The following is a 20,024-nucleotide window of genomic DNA, read 5'->3' on the forward strand; positions in this document are numbered from 1 at the left end:
TGTTCTTGTGTTAGTTTGCTGAGAATGATGGTTTCCAGTTTCATTCATGTCCCTGCAAAAGACATGAGCTCACCCTTTTTTATGGCTGCATAGTATTCCATAGTGTATATATGCCACATTTTCTTTATCCAGTCTATCATTGATGGGCATTTGTGTTGGTTCCAAGTCTTTGCTGTTGTGAACAGTGCTTCAATAAACATATGTGTGCATGTGTCTTTATAATAGAATGATTTATAAACTTTTGAGTATATACCCAGTAATGGGATTGCTGGGTCAAATGGTATTTCTATTTCTAGATCCTTGAGTAATCACCATAATGTCTTCCACAATAGTTGAATTAATTTACAGTCCCACCAACAGTGTAAAATCATTCCTATTTCTCCATATCCTCTCTAGCATCTTTTATCTCCTGATTTTTTAATGATCACCATTCTAACTGGTGTGAGATGGTATCTCAATGTGGTTTTGATTTGCATTTCTCTAATGACCGGTGATGATGAGCTTTTTTTCATATGTTTGTTGGCTGCATAAATGTCTTCTTTTGAAAAATGTCTGTTCATATCCTTTGCCCACTTTTTGATAGGGTTGTTTGTTTTTTTCTTGAAAATTTGTTTTAGTTCTTTGTAGATTCTGGATAGTAGCCCTTTGTCAGATGGGTAGCTTGCAATTTTTTTTTTTCCCATTCTGTTGGTTGCTGGTTCACTGTATTGATAGTTTCTTTTGCTGTGCAGAAGCTGTTAAGTTTAATTAGATCCCATTTGTCTATTTTGGCTTTTGTTGCCATTTCTTTTGGTGTTTTAGTCATGAAGTCCTTGCCCATGCCTATGTCCAGAATGGTATAGCCTCAGTTTTCTTCTAGAGTTTTTATGGGGTTAGGCCTCACATTTAAATATTTAATCAATCCAGAGTTAATTTTTGTATAAGGTGTAAGGAAGTGATCCAGTTTCAGTTTTCTGCACATGGCTAGCCAGTTTTCTCAACACCATTTATTAAATAGGGAATCCTCTCCCCATTGCTTGTTTTTGTCAGGTTTATCAAGAATCAAATGGTTGTAGTTGTATGGCATTCTTTCTGAGAACTCTGTTCTGTTCCATTCGTCTCTATCTCTGTTTTGCTGCCAGTACCATACTGTTTTGATTACTATAGCTTTGTAATATAGTTTGAAGTCAGATAGCATGATGCCTCCAGCTTTTTTGTAAACTTTTCTCTGCAATTTTATCATGTTTGTGGTTCCCCCTGCTTTGTTGAATATATGAAGCATTTGTATAGTAGCTGTTTTTCTCACTCTTGTCACTTAATTCCATCATCTTTGCCTTTTCTGCATCAATTTCTATTGAATTATTATTTTTTTAATGATAGTGTCAAATTTTTCTGAGTCTTTTCATGCCTTGTGAATTTTTATGGGATTCTAGGTATTTTAAATTTTTTCACTGTGAGTACTGGGCTGTTATATTACATTAAATAAAATTCACTTTTATTATGGGGTGTAGTTAAGCTACTTGAAATTACTTTGGTCTTTCCAAGACTGGCTGTTAATTTTTTCAGAGGTTAGTTAAGAATACTTTTAATTTCAGTTGCTAATTTTTTCCCACAATTAAGTCAACATTTATCTGACAATTTTACCTAATGTTCTTGTATTGTGGATTCTTGTTACTACCTTTGGTAAACACATAAACTATTCCCATTCCTATGTGGGTGCTAAAAATGGTCCTGTCTGCTCTATTCTAGTGGCTATTTCCTCTCCCCAATTGCAATTCAATATACATTTAAGGATTCAAGTGGGGACTTTCAGATCTCCAGAACTTTCATTCCAAGAAATTCCTTCCTCTACAGTAGCTTGCTCTACATATTCGAGCAGCTTTGGAATCCCTAAACTCCAATCTCTATTTTCTAAGTGAAAAACATCCACATGGCTCTGTGTGGATTCCCCTTTCCTGCCCTGCTGTTAGGTAACTACCTCCAAGAAGTAAACGGGGCAACCCTATGGCTAATCTCATGTTTTATCTTCATTTAGGATTCACAATACTACACTGTGTGTGGTTCAACTTCAGAAGACCTTTGTTTCATATATTCTATTCGATTTTCCTAGTTTTTTCGCACATAAGTAGAAATTCCTCCATTACAAACATGTAGTAGATGAACACTCAGTTTTAGGGTCTTTCTATAGTATTTTGCAAATAGTTCTACAGTTACTAGTACTTGACGTTCTGCCAGTTTCATTTACATTTTACAACAGAATCTTCTCCAACATGGTCATCTGGACTTCCTGCTTTAGGTCACTACTGCCACCATTAAACTCATTTATATAAATGCTTAGGAACAGCAGATAATTATGTATGGTGTAGGCTAAATTCAGAAGACCCCACTAACCTCTCAATAAATGAAATAAACATAAATGAACTATTAAAAATTACAAGACAAGACTGGTGACTATGGCTCATGCCTGTAATCCCAGCACTTTGGGAGGCATAGGCGGGCAGATCATCTGCACTCAGGAGTTCAAGACCAGCCTGGGCAACATAGCAAAACCCCATCTCTACTGAAAATAAAAAATTAGCCAGGCATGGTGGTGTGTGCTTGTAGTCCCAGCTACTCAGGAGGCTGGGGCATGAGAATCACTTGAATCCAGGGGTTAGAGGTTGCAGTGAGCCGAGTTCGCTCCACTGCATTCCAGCCTGGGTGACAGAGAGAAACCCTGTCTCACAAAAACAAAAAGAAGACACAGTATAATTAGAAAACTGTCAAATTATCCATGCTTTACATCACTATAATCTACATGATAAAGCAAAGTAATGAGAGTATTTAATGGGATTATTAGTAGAAAGGGAAGAATTCTTCCACAATATTATAGTCGTCAGTATAACTCTTACTATTAGCAATCATTATCTTCCTTTTTTCTTTTCTGCCTGTACAAATAATGAAAATCAATATAAAGTCCACTGAGAAATTTCTGTTAGTCAACAGAAACTCTGTTTTGATTGTTAAAGTTTGATGCTTTGTCACACATCATAAAGTGACTGTTCTGTGATTCAAAGTCCATGGATAAACCAGGCTTATTATACTGTTGACTTTAGTCCAAAAATGATATATTTTTGTAATTTATTGAGTTTATTTTGATGCCAAATGAAGAATTTCTTAAAACAGTTTATTTAGTTTCACCTAAGCACCAAATCTATAAAGTATTTTAGGCTAAGAATATTAAATAAAATGTAATAGGTTTAGTTCTCCATAAAGCAAAGCTAAGTGGGTTTAAAATTAGGAAAGCTTTACTTTATACTTTAAGATCTTAGCAAACCAGCTATTACTTGTTTGTAATGGCTCTATGATATACGGGAAAACCATGACTAGAGTTGGAACAAAGGAGTTGATATGTGAAGAAATTATTAAGGCCCTATGTCATATGGTGAATTCTGAGTTTTTAAACCCTGGATCTTAAATAGAAAGTAGTTTCAGAATTATTTGACATGAGAAAGCCTTTCCTCTTGCTCTTCATGGGCTGTCATTTTAACCTACCTTTACTACTCACTGACAGACATCACCAATAATGAATACCAATTAAAGAAAACTGAATCAACAAATATTTTGGAACATTAAAGTGTCATTTTTCTCCTTTTAAATATATATCCTTGCCTTTTATATATCTAAATTTGATATAGACTTTAAAACTATGTTCTATCTTCTTCTGATTATAAACAATTCCACAATTTCTCCAGCTCCTAGCACATTCCCATAGCATGAGAATCATTTTAACCAATTAAGTATTTAATATTTTTTCTACCCAAGTGTTTGTATTGTCAGGAGTGACAATTTGTCTTTACAATAACTGAAACCTCCATATGTTAGAGATATTGACTTAAAGTGAAAATGTAAGAACTTGATATTCAGTTGTATACAGTGGTCTGGCTGACCAGGTGTTTACTGCTATTGTTCATTCTGATTAATTGAAGACCTGTTACAATGAGTTGGAGCTCGTACCATTATGATTGTTAATATTTTCAATATAATTCCTGGATAGACATAAGATCAGTTTGAGATATGGTTTAAGTTTGAGGTGTCTGTTGACAATTGTCGTAAAGAAGTCAGGAAAATAAAGTTGGAAATATGATGTTGGAGCTTTAGAGAGAAACAGTTTGGAGGACCTAAGAGTTGGAGTTATTAATATATGGATGGTCCTAGATGCAAAATCTAAAAATAGACCATCTAGTAAGTGTTGGCATACTGACAAGAAAACAGGATGTTGTTGCCTTTTACGCTCTTCACTTCCTGGTATGCAGTGCTTTTGTGTGCCTACCTTGATCTCTAGCTCCACTGATTTATCTTTTTATTTCATTTGCCCTGACATATATCCCAAGGTCTGCTATTTTAATTATGTGCTTATGTCCTACACAGAATCACAGACTCTTTCAAATTTTTCATTTCTGCCCTAACAATACCTCTAGTTCCATACTCCATGCTCCTCACTTCTCTTTTATTATTTTCAGATGGTATCACAGTTTCTACCAATGGAATGACCCTAGACACCTTCCCTGTCTCATCCAATCAATCATCCACTTCTATTAAATCTGCCTACCTGACAGCTCTCATATCTGTAATCTTTTCCCTTTTATTCCTGTTGCCATTAACTTAAGTTTAGCCTTACCACATTTCACTTCGACTACTGCAATAACCTTTTAACTTGTGTTTATGTTAAAAACGTGGTATGACCTTCTCCAATCCTTTCTCTAACCCATCACAGAGTGAACTTTCTAAAATATTAAAGATGTCACGTTGCTCACTTGTTTAAAATCCTTCAATGAATTCCTTTTTTCTTCATGCTCAAAGATTTAGTGTGTCAAACCAAGTTTTTCCATTTGAGTCTTGAATATTCATCAGTCTCATCTGCCCTTCCATTGTCCAACAGTGTACTGTGTTCAAACCATATAAAACTCTGTTTACTTCTCCTCCCAGTCCTCATTCATCCCTGGGGATCTTTGTCTGCATGTTTCCATTTGTATGGAATGTTCTGTACTCTTAGACCATCCTATCACATTGGGTAATTTCCACTCATTCTTTATCACTTACAGCTCATGATCTTATGGGAAAACTTTCTGACTATCCCAGAGCGTGTCTGCATCCCAGCACTCACTATATTTCACTGTGCATGTTCATATACTAGTCTCATATCTTCTAAACTCTCAATTTTTCAATAGTCTGAACTGTGTCCTATAGCTCTACTCACACCTTATCTAGTAAAAATTTGGGATATATATTCTAAATATATGACTATTCAATGTTACCAAGTAAACAAATACCTGAAATAAAGAATGTTGATGTATGTTTTATCTATGATAGAGCATCTGTCTATGATAGAGCATCTGTGATGATAGATGGATCAATCTATCAATTGATCCATCTATCTGGGATGTATGCTCTATCTATCCCCCTGCTGCAAAGAATCAATCCCATTCTTGTATTGCTAGGCAAATATACAAATCTATTTTTTGTAGCTACTTAAAAGTGTACATATTTTCATCATAGTCTGCTTCTTCCTACTACCATTACATATTTTTATTCCTTTCTTTTTGAATGTTTGTTTTATTTTCAGTGATGACTCTTACAACCATTTCCTACTTTTCTTTGCCCTCCAGTTTTACTTCTGGACCCTTTATGCTCATGAAATAGCCTCTCATACACTGTCTTGGGTCAGTATTATGTAACATAGCATTGCCTCTTTTGGTTGTCTTTAAATGCCTATGTTTCATCTGCTACCACCTTTTTCTTCTGTGCAGTTAGTTCCTGCCTATCTTTTACTGGCTTCTCGGACAGCTTCTTTTCATACTTGTCTCTATATTTTTAATAATTTTCCATGCCAAATGGAGAGTAACAAAAAAAAATCATTAATATCAAACTATTTGTTTCTTCTTCTAAGAGAGCTTTCCTCTAACTGGATGCACCTGTAAGTTATTTTGGCTTTTGTTTTTTTTTTTTGTGCTATAGAAATTTCAAAAAAGAGCTTATAATAGATGATATTTCTCCTCCCTCCACCATAAAATTCTTGCCTTTGCAATCTGACTTAGTAATTTAGGTTTCTTTAATATTAATACTCTGCATGTCTTCCCAAACACCAATTCTTTTTTTTCCGTTTTTTAATTTTTTACTTTAGGTGTATACTATATCCAGCATTTCTCCCCATATTATCCCTCCCCAATTCCCTACCCTCCCCACTCCCTGCTGTCCCTCCTCTACCCCCACCAACTGACCCCAGTGTGTGATGCTCCTCTCTCTGAGTCCACTTGTTCTCATTGTTCAACACCCATCTATGAGTGAGAACATGCAGCCCAAACACCAATTCTAAAAGTCTTTTCTTGATGGCAATTTGCTAGACCTCTTGGACCGAGCTGCACCATGCCTTTGCCTTGTTGTGCTCCTACTTCTCTGCCCATTCCTTTTGTACCTTCCACCGGCTTCTCTGTTTCTTCCACTGACTTCTTTTCTAACTCAAACTCCTTAAGTATTTTCCAAAATTGTTTGGCATTTCCAGGAAATGTTATCTACTCCCCAGGTCTATCATATCTATACTAATGACTTGCAGATCTGCATTCATAGCCAGGGTCTCTATCCTAAGTTGCAGCCACACTATTTCAAGCACATATTAAGTTCCTGAAACCAGTGACTAATCAGTACTTCATATGACAATTTGGGTTCGATTCTAACTCAAACTGATCTGCTCTTTCTGTGTACTATCAATTTTTCAGTTCTTCAGATTGTTGCCTCCACATTTTTCTTTCATTTAAAGCTTCACTTTCAGTTCCCTGAACGTGTCCTAACTCAGGGAATCAACACTACTCATCTACAGTAGTCTCTGTCCCTTTAGGCTTCTCCACCCTAGAAAATCGTGTTTCTCTTCTGGATTATTTTCTTACTTTCAGAGCCCGCTTATTATCACTGCCTTAAACAAAAACCTTTAGTAACAATTTATTACTTGCATTCTGATAACAGTATTTTAGAAGGAGCGTTATTAAACCGTAAACAAACTCTCCATATTCAGGCCCTAATGTCATAATGTGCCTGTTGTACAATACTTGCTGTCATTGTGGTAGAACCGACAGCTCAAAATTCCCCAAGTATAAATTCTTATTAATGTTATCCCTAAGCCTACAAAACTTCACCTATAACTCTACCTGTTGTTTTCTTTCCTTCTCCATGGCCAAATTAAACAATGCCCCGTCTATATGAAACTTTCTGTGCGATCCTACTCCTAGCAAGTATTGCATTTTTTTGCCTCCCTTCCTTCCTTCCCTTCCTCTTTTCTCTCCTTCCCTTCCCTTCCCTTCCCTCCCTCCTTCTTCCCCCCCCTCCCCTCCCCTCCCCTCCCCTCCCCTTCCCTTCCCTTCCATCCCCTCCCATTCCCTCCCCTCCCCTTCCCTTCCCTCACCTTCTCTCCCTTCTTCTTCCTCTTCCCTCCCTCCTTCTTCCCCCTTCTATTTCCCCTCCCCTCCCTCTTCCCTCCCTCTTCCCCTCCCCTCCCCTCTCCTCCCCTTCCCTCCCCTCCCCTCCCCTCCACTTCCCTTCCCTTCCTTTTTTGTTACACCACATAATTTAATTCTCTTTTTTGAACTATTTTTTTTGTTTGCATCACAATCAGTTATGTATATCATCTCCTACTGGAGTGCATATTTCTTAAACATATGACCTCATACATATATAGATAATATTTGACTAATGTTGATAGATTGTCAACAAGTGACTAATGTGTTTATCTCCTTTTCCAAAAACATTAATGTCTTCACCAACTGGATTCTATTCCCTTTAATAGGGATGAAGAAGATTATGAAAAATTGGATCATTTTCTGGTATAATACCAACTTAAATTTCAAATGGCTAAAAGTTATATGTAAACTTAGCCAAACAAAGGAACCATATCCTTAACTACCTCTCAGAATTGTTCATGGATTTTTTTTTTTTGTGGATTTGAAATACCAAGAAAGACAAAAATAGCATGGTGTAATCGATTTCTAAGCATGAGTTCGGAAACTGTTCACACTTAAATGCATAAACAAATTAAAAGCAAAGAGCAAATCAGACATAATGTTTGAATAAATTAATGATAATATTAATATTTAAAGATATATTTAAAAATAAAACAATAAAGTACCTACATATTAAAGGCAGAGAAAAATATGTGACTTACAAATAATATAGGTGACACTAATGAAAACAAAAATTTAATTATTTTTGTTTGTCAAGTAAAACTAATATTAGAATGTCTTAGGTTTGGTTTATTTTTTCATTTTTACCTAGCAGATAACAAATAATGAAAAGAATTATAAGTTTCAATTTTGGCTGGGGTGAAGTAAAACGGGCAATTAAGTTACACTCCTGACATGATTTTACAGTGACCCAAACTTTCTAAAATGTAATTTGACACACTATTATGGAAAAAAAGACCTTTAAAAAGTTATAGCACATATTTACTCATGTAGGAATGTAATCTATGTTTAGAAAAATTATTTACACACACAGTTTAAGAAAAAGTTATTACACATAGTTTTGCTTTTTGACTGCAAAAAATAGAATTAATCTAAATTGCTTACATATTGAGAAATGGTTAAATACATTTCAGTATATTTAAATATTACTATACCATAGAAAAAACTATCATGCAACATTCACGATGTTCTTTTCAAATATACTAAATGACAGAGACACACATTTATCATGTCAAATAGAGAAATGAATATGTACACTTAAATGTCACTATCCTAAACCACACACATGCAAAACCACAAAATAAACAGAATATCTTGTTGGTTTCTTTGATGTAAGATAAGGAGTGATATAATCCATATTTTCTTTTATTTTTCTAAAATATGGAATCATTTCCAAAATTACCATTTTAAATTAAACGTGTAAAAACATCCTGTGTTTATTTAGGTATGTAGTTAGCATGTCATCTGTCCTCATCGAGAGTAACTTCTTAGTATAGGATGGGAAACAGGAAGAAGGTAAAATTATTTGTTCAAGCAATTTGGTGCCTGCAAGTAAGGCGAAGGGCGTGTGTATCAAAGGTTTCTCTTCTCTTCTCCCCCATCATCACAAATTATGCTGACACTTGACTGAACCTGCAGGCGTTTATGAGTGTGTTAGCCTGCTGTGAATTTACCAGTCTTGGCTGAAATGCTGCTAGACAGTTTGAATGCTTCTGTTACTTCTTGATATTCTTACCAAGGTGAGGCTGAGACAGGTGGCTGATCAGGGATTAACTATTAGAAGAACCCAGGGGAGTTTTTATTTTACATGTTTTCTCCCTTTGTGAAATCTGTCAGCATTGGTGTTTATCTGTGGCACATTTATCCGTGGCTTATTAAGGCACTCTGGAAAAAAAATTATCTATAAAACCATTCACCTTGTGAAATACTCAGTATTTACTTGTTGTAAAATTTAATCCTTCAATTATTTTACTATGACATAACTGATTTCTGAACTTTCAAGTTTTCTGTTTTTTTAAGATAAAAATTCTTAAATGAAAAATTTTTGTTTTTTCTGTTATATCCAGCTAAGTTCAATTTCTGGCACTGACATTTTCAGGCTTAGAAGTCTTAGGCAATTAACAAAATCTCTCTAAGTTTATTTTCTGCAACTTTAAAATGAAAATATCTGTATCGGACAGGATATTTTTGGTTGCAGGTTACAGAAAGTCCAACTCAAATTAGATTAAATGATTAAAGGACTGTATTAGTTGATAAATGTGAATATAGGCATCAGTCACAGAACTTTGGCTCTGCGTTTTTCCTAGCTTTACCATATTCAGGGTGTCTGCATTGTCTTCGGGATGACTCTCCTAATCATTGCAAGGTGGCTTTATTCAGCTAAAGGGAAAGTGTTTATGATTCCCTACAAGCATCAAACAAATGCCATGAGAGCAATCAAGGTCCACCCTCAGGGTGTGGTAACAGCAGGAAGTCAATACCATTGACCCATATAGCTGGTATATCAAGGGGAAGAATTTGAATAACTTTTGGGAGGAAATCTCAATGTTCATGACAGCACTTCATGAGGTTGTCATGAGATTAAAAACAATACTGGACCAGGCGCGGGTGGCTCACGCCTGTAATCCCAGCACTTTGGGAGGCTGAGGCAGGTGGATCACCTGAGATCTGCAGTTTGAGCCCAGCCTGCCCAATATGGTGAAACCCCATCTCTACTAAAAATATAAAAGATTAGCAGGGTGTGGTGGCAGATACCTGTAATCCCAGCTACTTGGGAGCCTGAGGCAGAAGAATCACTTGAACCTAGGGGTGGAGGTTGCATTGAGCTGAGATTATGCCATTGCACTCCAGCCTGGGCAACAAGAGTGAAACTCTATCTAAAAAAAAAAGCAATACTGCATACTGCGTGCAAATCATTTAGTAATGTACATTGTTCTGAGTACACAGCTGTAAATAGGCTGTGGTGTGGACACTGCTGTCAAGAAGAAAACTACAACTTTCCTCATATAATTTCCCCTATGCAAGATCCTGCCCAAATTACCTGTAACCCAGCTCTTCAAATCAAATCTCCTCTCCCTACTTTCCAATGTATCTCTTTAATTTAACTCCCTTCCCTTAGATGATGTCTCTCTTACTCTTTTCCAGCAGCCGCTTCTCCCTGGAGACCCCTTTGCCTCCACTATGACCTTTCCTGCAATATCCTTCTGTATCCTCTCTGGGATTCAAATTGCTCCCATTCTTTGAGAAGTTCAGAAGTTTTCAATAGTCCATAAACACAGGGAAATGTTGCCTATTCCAACCTGTTTGTGGTCTCCTTTTCTTCTCTGAACATCTGTAATAATTGCAGTGTGTCTTGTGCTAAATGTGCCTCATCTTATTTTTCTCTTGTTTTTCTATTTCTCTTCTCTTAGAGATGTGTGTATATTGCTATTCATTGTCTCAAAGAGTATTTATTCGGAGAAATTTGGTTCATCATCACGGGCTTCTTTGATCTCCAAAAGAGGAGCCTTCTGTTAGTCATGAAGTGGGCATTCAATAAATTCTCATTTATGTGTTGACAATAATGATCATTATTTATGTGCCAGGCACTTCAGTAAGCACTTTACATGTGTAATACTATTTACTTAACATTACAGCACCGTTATTATCCTAATCGCACAAATGAAGAAACCAAGGTTTCAAGGAAAAAATGTGTTTCTCAGTCACAGAGTTCTCAACTGGCAAGTGGCTTCCACCTGCCCTAGAGGTAACAGCAGTGGACTTTCATTTAAGGCCGCTATTTTCGCGATTGTCGAACTGAAAAATACTTCATTTTTTAACATCGGTAGGGACCCCAAAGAGCTCTTGTTTAAATTCTTTTTATCTCTATCAACACCCAACCTATTATAAGTAAAACTGAGATTTTTAAAAAAACTACTACTTGTTAATGCTTTTTAATTTGTAATTATGTGCCACATGACATCGCAGTCAATGATGGACTGCAAGTGTGAAGGTGACCCCGTAAGATTACAATGGGTGGCCTATACAGGGGCATCATTTTAAATATTTTATACCCTTTTTTATTGTACCTTCATATTTTTAGATACACAAATACCATCGTGTAACAATTGCCTACAGTATTAAGCACACTGACATGCTATGTAGGTTTATAGACCAGGAGGGATAGGCTATACCATATAGCCTGGGTGGGTAGAAGGCTATACCACCTTTTTTTTTTTCGGTGGGGGGAGGGACAGAATCTTGCTCTGTCACCTAGGCTGGAGTACAGTGGCTCCATCTTGGCTCACTGCAACCTCCGCCTCCCAGGTTCAAGTGATTCTCCTGCCTCAGCCTCCCGAGAAGCTGGGAGGCACATGCAGCCAAGACTGGCTGATTTTTGTATTTTCAGTAGAGATGGGTTTCACTATGTTGGCCAGACTGGCTTCGAACTCCTGACTTCAGGTCATCCTCCCGCCTAGGCCTCTCAGAGGGTTGGGATTCCAGGCATGAGCCGCTGCACCGGCCTATACCATCTACTTTTGTGTAAGTGGACTCTATGATGCTCACAGAATGTCAAAGTTGCTTAATGGCGATTTTATCTATGGACAATTTGATCATCTTTGTTTAAAGACAATAGACAAAGACTAATGTCCACAGTGAGAACATTTAGCAAATATGAGTCATAGTTTAATGTATGTATGTTCTTAATAATTGTATGAGTCATAGTGTATGTATTTATGTTCTTAATAATTGTATGAAATACATATGTATTTAGGCAAGAAGGTCTTGTGGAGATCCTACAATAGAACTGTGAATTTCAAATCATGATCATCTGAGTTGTTACAAATAACAACAAAGAATCTAATTTAAATGTGTAACACCTCGGAATTATCAATGGCAGCGTAAACATAATTCGTAATTAACACATGGTTCTTTCTGGCTTCACATTCCACTAACTTCAAGTGATTTTTTATTAAAAACATCTATGAAGTGTCAGTATCTTTTATTGAACTATATATTTAGAGTCAAATACAGAGGATTCAGTTTTCTTAGAGTCACCTTGATCTTATTGTACCTGAGCTTACTAAACTCTAAGAGAATAAAAATAAAACTCTTAATAGATAAATAACTAGGCTATTTAGGACAACCCAAACTATACAAATACAGCATTTATAGGTTTGTACTCTAAAGAATCTAACTGAATTGCTCCCTTAGAAGAAGCAGCCTCTGGTAGAAGCAGAGGTTCTGTAAACAATAAAAGGAATAACGATGAATGGAGTCAGGTGAAGAGTAAAGGACTGAAAACTAGAGTCATCATATTTGCTGAATATGGATCCGTCTTCTTTTTTTTAAATATATATATATATATATATATATATATATATATATATAATTGCATTTTAAGTTCTGGGGTACATGTAAAGAACATGCAGGATTGTTGCATAGGTACATACATGGCAATGTGGTTTTCTGCTTCCATCCTCATCACCTATATCTGGCATTTCTCCCCATGTTATCCCTCCCTACCCGCCACTGTCCCTCCTCTAGTCCCCCCCAACAGACCTCAGTGTGTGATGCTCCCCTCCCTGTGTCCATGTGTTCTCATTGTTTAACACCCAGCTACGAGTGAGAACATGCGGTGTTCGATTTTCTGTTCGTGTGACAGTTTGCCGAGAATGATGGTTTCCAGGTTCATCCATGTCCCTACAAAGGACATGAACTCATCATTTTTTATGGCTGCATAGTGTTTCATGGTGTATATGTGCCACATTTTCCCTGTCCAGTCTATCATCAATGGGCATTTGGGGTGGTTTCAAGTCTTTGCTATTGTAAACAGTGCAGCAATGAACATACGTGTGCATGTGTCCTTATACTAGAACGATTTATAATCCTTTGGATATATATATCCAGTAATGGGATTGCTGGGTCAAATGGAATTTCTATTTCTAGGTCCTTAAGGAATCACCACACTGCCTTCCACAATGGTTGAACTAACTTAAACTCCCACCAACAGTGTAAAAGTGTTCCTATTTCTCCATATCCTCTCCAGCATCTGTCGTCTCCAGACATTTTAATGATCACCATTCTAACTGGTGTGAGATGGTATCTCAATGTAGTTTTGATTTGCATTTCTCTAATGACCAGTGATGATGAGCTTTTTTTCATATGTTTTTTGGCCTCATATATGTCTTTTGAAAAGTGTCTGTTCATATCCTTTACCCACTTTTGAATGGGTTTGTTTGTTTTTTTCTTGTAAATCTGTTTTAGTTCTTTGTAGATTTTGGATATAAGTCCTTTGTCAGATGGGTAGATTGCAAAAATTTTTTCCCATTCTGTTGGTTGCTGGTTCACTCTAATGATTGTTTCTTTTGCTGTGCAGAAGCTCTGGAGTTTAATTAGATCCCATTTGTCTATTTTGGATTTTGTTGCCAATGCTTTTGGTGTTTTAGTCATTAAGTCCTTGCCTATGCCTGTGTCCTGAATGGTTTTTGCCTAGGTTTTCTTCTAGGGTTTTTATGGTGTTAGGTTTTATGTTTAAGTCTTTAATCCATCTGGAGTTAATTTTAGTGTAAGGTATCAGGAAGGGGTCCAGTTTCTGCTTTCTGCACACTGCTAGCCAGTTTCCCAACACCATTTATTAAACAGGGAATCATTGCCTCCATCTTCTGTAGCTATACCAATAAAGAAAATATTCAAGTGGGAAAAGTACCCAGGAAAAGAAATGAAGACATTGCCTGTTGAATAAGAATAAAAAGCACTGTGCTGTCTCGACTGTGGCATTTCTCCCCTCTTTGACAAATAAAAAGGTCAAATTTTAAATTTAGAGATACAGGGATAATTGCATATTGCAGATACCTCTGTTTGAATTTGCTCAGTGATTAAAAAGTGGAATACATTAAGTTTACCTGCATGTGTGTGTATTGGGAAGAAAGTGTGGTTGTGTAAGAAGAGGGATATTCTAACACTGGATGCTTTTTAAAATCTTCGAATAGTTTATTTAAAAATGTGGACGTGAATAAATATCTCCACTCTTATGAACACAAATTAAGGTATTTCAGCCTTGATATAAGCTTAATAGAAAAATTTTTACAAAATACAAATTGTATCAACCTTTTCAATCTCTCATTTTCCATATCAATAGTGCAATTACAAATTTGGTTCTAAATATACAGACTCTCCAGCAACAACATAGCTTTTCTTTGTCCCCATGCTGAAAGTTGTCAAAGCTTACGGGTCAAGCCATACTAAATGTACAGGATTCACAACCATGTAAGTTAGAACATTCGTTAGTTTTAATTATGATGTATTTGAAACACTGACAAGTAACACTTATATAAAACAAGGTGTGTGTTTTTGATAACTAAAATTGTAGTGGGACAATCCTGAAGGATATCCTAGAGAACCAATAGGATGCCAGTTTAAGGTTCAAGGCAAATTAGTTTAGCAACCTTTAAGTCCATTTTCTGAAATCTAAAATTTGGTTATCTTTCCATATGCTGAGAACTTTCTACATGCCCATATGTATGTTGGGAAGTTAAGAAGACTCAGGAGAAATGTTTTTATATATCATAACTGTGATATCAGTTGCCTAGGACCTCAACTGTTTCATGGAAGCCTGGGAAATGTTTGTATGTAAGATTATTGCCTAAGCTGGTTTAAAATTATCCTATACTATATGAAATTGTCTCATTCAACCCTTGGTGAAGAACTTTAAAAAACAAACAGGTTGAAAAATAGGTTAAAGGGGGAAAATACAGCTTCTCCCATTATGGCTATCAACTCAGAAATTCTCTCCATTATGGAATCTTGCAGACAAATTCCTTCTTTTTCTCACAATCCTGGTGACAACAGTATTGCTTACTCTAGATTTGGCCTTTTAAAATCATCATTGAATCATGATCTTTCCCTTCTACTTCTGGTAAATATACATTCTTATTACCACCCATGTTTATCATCTCAGAGAAATAGTCAAAATTAAACATATCTAAATAATCTTTCTTGTCTTTCCAATTATGTGAGTTAACAGTAAGCCAAATATGCTTTGCTCTTTTGTTAACCTTGGCCATGACTGCCCAGATTCCCCTTTTCACAAGCATCATATTGAGCTGTCTGTTCTTTTATGCTTGGAGTCATTTGGATCTACACGATGAAAAAGATAATTTCATTTAAATGTTTAAAATTACCAAATTTCTCCAAGACAAATGCAACTTTGCCGTTTTCAAAATGTGTATCATCATAATTTCTGTGTTTAACACAAAAGTCAGCAATGGCAGAGCGCCTCATGGTGCGCTACAGAAACACTGTCATCACTCATTTTTCTGGTGTCACCACCACAGGTATACTTGTCCCAGGCCTGTTCTCTGTGTCACAAAACCCCAGAACCAAAGTGTCAAGAACCTAAATGGCAATCCAAGATGGTCCATGCCTCCAGGACACCGCAGGTGAAGAGGCTCACAGGAGATTAAGGCCTAAGGATTGTGAATGAGGCAGGAAGAGGATTGAAAGGGTGGTAATCTTCTCCAGAAGCAGAAACTATAAGGTTGACTTCTATACAGAGGAGACTTCAATGTTTTCTTTCTGGTAGTGGCCTCTTTTAACTTCCTTTGGACCATGGTAGCTGACTGGATTGACCTGCATCCCCGGAATGCACCTCAGGGAGAGCTATCTCCGCCATGGGGAGAAATGGAGAGCACAAGAAAAAGGGGCTAGAGGGCAGAGAGCACACACGCATGCGTGTCTGCCAGGGAAGAGTAGTGAAACCCCAAAGCTACCTTTTCTATTAAATATTTTAGGGTGTGGGAGGAGAAATATCTCCAGACATTAGTTTGTCATGTACCAATATTGATATTGCCACCTTTGTTCCCAAAAGGGGTCTCCATTAATCCACAGATGCTACTCAATTTTCCACAGTCTGTAATCTAAATGAAACTATCTGCAATCTGTTTAAGAAGAGTGGTTACAAAATAGCTTTACTATCCTGGTTTTAGTTACTGAAGTCTGAGTTGTCCATATTCCTCTTCAAATGGGCCCAGATTTCAGATCATTTTATGTCCTGTTTCTTTCCTGAAGTTCAAGTTATTTCTGGTTCCATTTGAAATAATCTTCCTCTGAACCCAGCAGTTTTAAACAGTTGCCCGTTTACTGATCTGGACTGAAGTGATCACAGTTTGTTTTCTGTACCTCCTGCTTCTCTTGATTCTATCCCATTATCCAATCCTAGTAGATGTTCATATACAAAATATAAGATAAAGTAGCTGAAGCTGCAGATAAGGGTTCACTATGCTGTGATAGAGGCTTCCTTTTAGGATTGTGCCCAAATGTGAAAAGAGAATTTTCCTAAAGCAACTGAAATTTAAAATGAGAGAAACCATCTGCCTGGAAAGATCTTTCTGATTATACAACATAATCCCAAGTAAAGAAAAAACTGGTGTTTCTTGTTTTGTTTTGCTTTTCCCTTGCTCTTGGAACGTTTACATTTCTTGCACTGTTGGCTACATGAAAGAAGACTTTTTTTTTTTTTTCTGTAATAAAATTTCAGCCCAGAATGAGATTAAGGTTGATAAGAATCCTCTGAACAGGATACCAATCTTAAACCCTGAAGCTTGACTTCATACTTACATGGAAATTTCGAGGAAATAAATTTGTTTACCCCTAAGACAAATGTATTCATCTTTAATAAGAACTAAGCTAGAGAAAAATGTTATTAGAAAGTAAGAATGTTGCATGAAGTTCTTTATTTGAGTAAAACCACTAAATATAAATAGTATTATGTCTAGTAATGAAAGGGGCATGGATGAGATTAAAAACTTGAGGCTAATATTTTTTGTTGTTGAGTCACAAAATATGAAATTAATCTGTATAAAAAATAGACCAAATTCTCATCTCAGAATTATTTTTCCTACAGCTGTGACTTGTGTTAGCAAATAGTGCAAGAAATAAATACCTACATAAAGAACGGTTCATCTGCCACAATACCTGATATAGCTATGTTTACTTAAGGATACTATTAGCAGAATTATAGACATCTCTATATATGGAAAAATATATATTTTCTGTGTTTATAAACAACAAAAGGCTTTGCTTTCCAAGAACGTTTGAAGAATTCCTACTGATAAAAAAAATTCGATAGAAAAATAGATAAGAAACTTGAATAGGCACTTTAATGATATCAAAATGGACAATAAATACATGAAAAAATATCAACTTGAAATGGCTAAAATTTAAAAGTTTGTCAGAACCAAATGCTAGCAAATATTCAGAACAGCAGAAACTCAAACTGCTCAGAAGCATGTATATTAGCACAATCAGTATTGAACATATGTATAAATTTTGATCCAGTATTTAATTACTGACATATAAAACAGAATACATGCCCTTTTTAAACCAGAAGACATGTCCAAGAATGTTCAAAGCAGTACTATTGTATTTCCCAAAACTGAAGAAAAATGAAAATGTTCATTTAAGATATGATGCATAAATAAGTGCCTTTATATTCAAAAGGACAATTTTACCATATTTCAATTAAAATCTTTTATGTATGTAATAACATGAGAAAAATCTCACTAATATAATATTAAGCAAAAGTAGCCAAAGACAAAATGATATAAAATGTATCATTACTTTTAAAATTCAAAAGAGGCGAAACCAATCAATTGTATTCAAAGTAAAGTTATGTGTAACTTTGTCAAGAACAGAGCGAATGATGATGAAGATAAGACACAAGAGCCTTTTAGAGTGTTGCTAATGTCCTAGTGAGAGGTGATGGTTAAATAAGTGTGTTCATCATGCAGTCATTCATTAAACTGTGTACTTATGCTGTATACATTTGTATTCTTGTTATTTGTTAAGAAAAAAATTTAAAGTGGTATTCTATTAAGGAAGAAGATAGAGGATATTATGTAGGCAGCTGGCATGAATAGTTACAAAACCTCTGCCCCACTGCAGAACGATATTTGGTGGCAATGAATCTCAAGTTTCTACCTGTAATACTAGGAAAGTGTTTTCCATTTTACTTCAAATTCTCCCACTTGATGAATGAGGAAAGGGGCTTCGGGAATCCAGCAGGATACGATCTCTGGGTTGATGAGAAGCAGTCTGTATGGTCTCTCCTGATGATTCTATCTAAACTACAGAGCCGCAGTTACCACCAGCTTGGTTACCCTCCCTCCAGTTACCCTGCTTTATTTTTCTTCATTGCCTTATTACCTTAAGTGTTGCCGTTTATGTATTTACTTAGTTACTTCTTTTTACCTGCCTTCCTGACTAGAATATAAATCCTGATAGAACATGAATTTTTTTCTCATTCACCATTCTATACCAAGCACATCGCCATGTTTAATGAATGTTTATGGAATAAATGAAGAAAAGAAAGATAAACAAATGAAGTGAGAAGGCCTGAGGCTTGGAAGATGTAAAGATAAGAGCTGGGGGATAGAAGGGTAGAGAAAAAACGTGTCAAAGTTGCCTCTTCTTTCTTTATGCTATCAGTTTTGCGAAACTAAAGCCTTCCCTGGATAGAGATGAGCAAGCAGGTATGTGATGGGAGGAGGGAGGGGTGTAAAATCTACAGCAGCGGCAACAGACAGATGAGAAACTGAAGAGCACAGTGGGGCATGCAGGTAAAAAGAAAATCACTGCGCCTATCTTGGGCAGTTCTGGGAAAAACAGGGGCGGCCGACATATTTAGGGATATTTCAGGTCCAGTGACCATCTATGTCAGTTTCCACTCAGTGGAGACAACTGACTGTGATTGATTGCAAAGGTGATTGCAGCATGGTAGCCCCCGCATGTGTAGCCAGAGAACAAACACTTGTGAAAAGATCTATGAGTGGAGAAAAAAAGAGAAAGATCTTGGGGAAGCTGAAAGAAGAGTCCTTTAAGTTCACCAAAAGATCCTGCAATCTTATGAAAAATTGAATAGGGAGATGAACTAGGAAGCTGTGGTAGTCATCTCCAAGAGAGCTCTTGGGCAGTGCCATGGAAAGGAGTCTCCTAGGCTAGAATCTGGGTAAGTGTTAGCAAATAGTGCAAGAAATAATACCTCCCAGTCACTTAGCCAGGCCACTGCAGATGTTGAGTCTCTCCTACTTTCAGTAACTTGCTGCTCCCTCTCCTCTTTAACTTTGGACAATCACCCTCGCTATGAAATTATTTTAGAAACAGAAATATCTTTAGTTTTCCTTTTAAACAAAGAGGAATCTAAAATGCAAAAATGATACTTTTGATAAAAACAGCAAAAATCTTTTAGCCGAACACAAAAATACTGAAAAGTAAAGGCAAACATTACCATCTCTCTCAGAAGTGTGTTTTGAATCATTTGATTCATGTCATATGTTGAATCTAGTGATAAGACCATTTTGTATATAGATGGCTGGCTATATGCAATTTTAAGCCACAGTAACTTCTTTTCTCTCTGGAGCTGAAGGCAATCATATCTACAAACTGTAATCTATTCTCTTCTATATAACATGTGAGAAGCATTGACCATGTTTATCAGGGAAATCAACTGAGGAGGAGCCATTGACTGTGTCTGATATATGTCTTCTTACTGATATTAGGCTGACATTGTTTAACAGT

Source organism: Aotus nancymaae, unplaced genomic scaffold (assembly GCF_030222135.1).
Source record: "Aotus nancymaae isolate 86718 unplaced genomic scaffold, 86718_ANA_hifiasm-v0.15.2.pri h1tg000010l, whole genome shotgun sequence".
NCBI lineage: Eukaryota > Metazoa > Chordata > Mammalia > Primates > Aotidae > Aotus > Aotus nancymaae.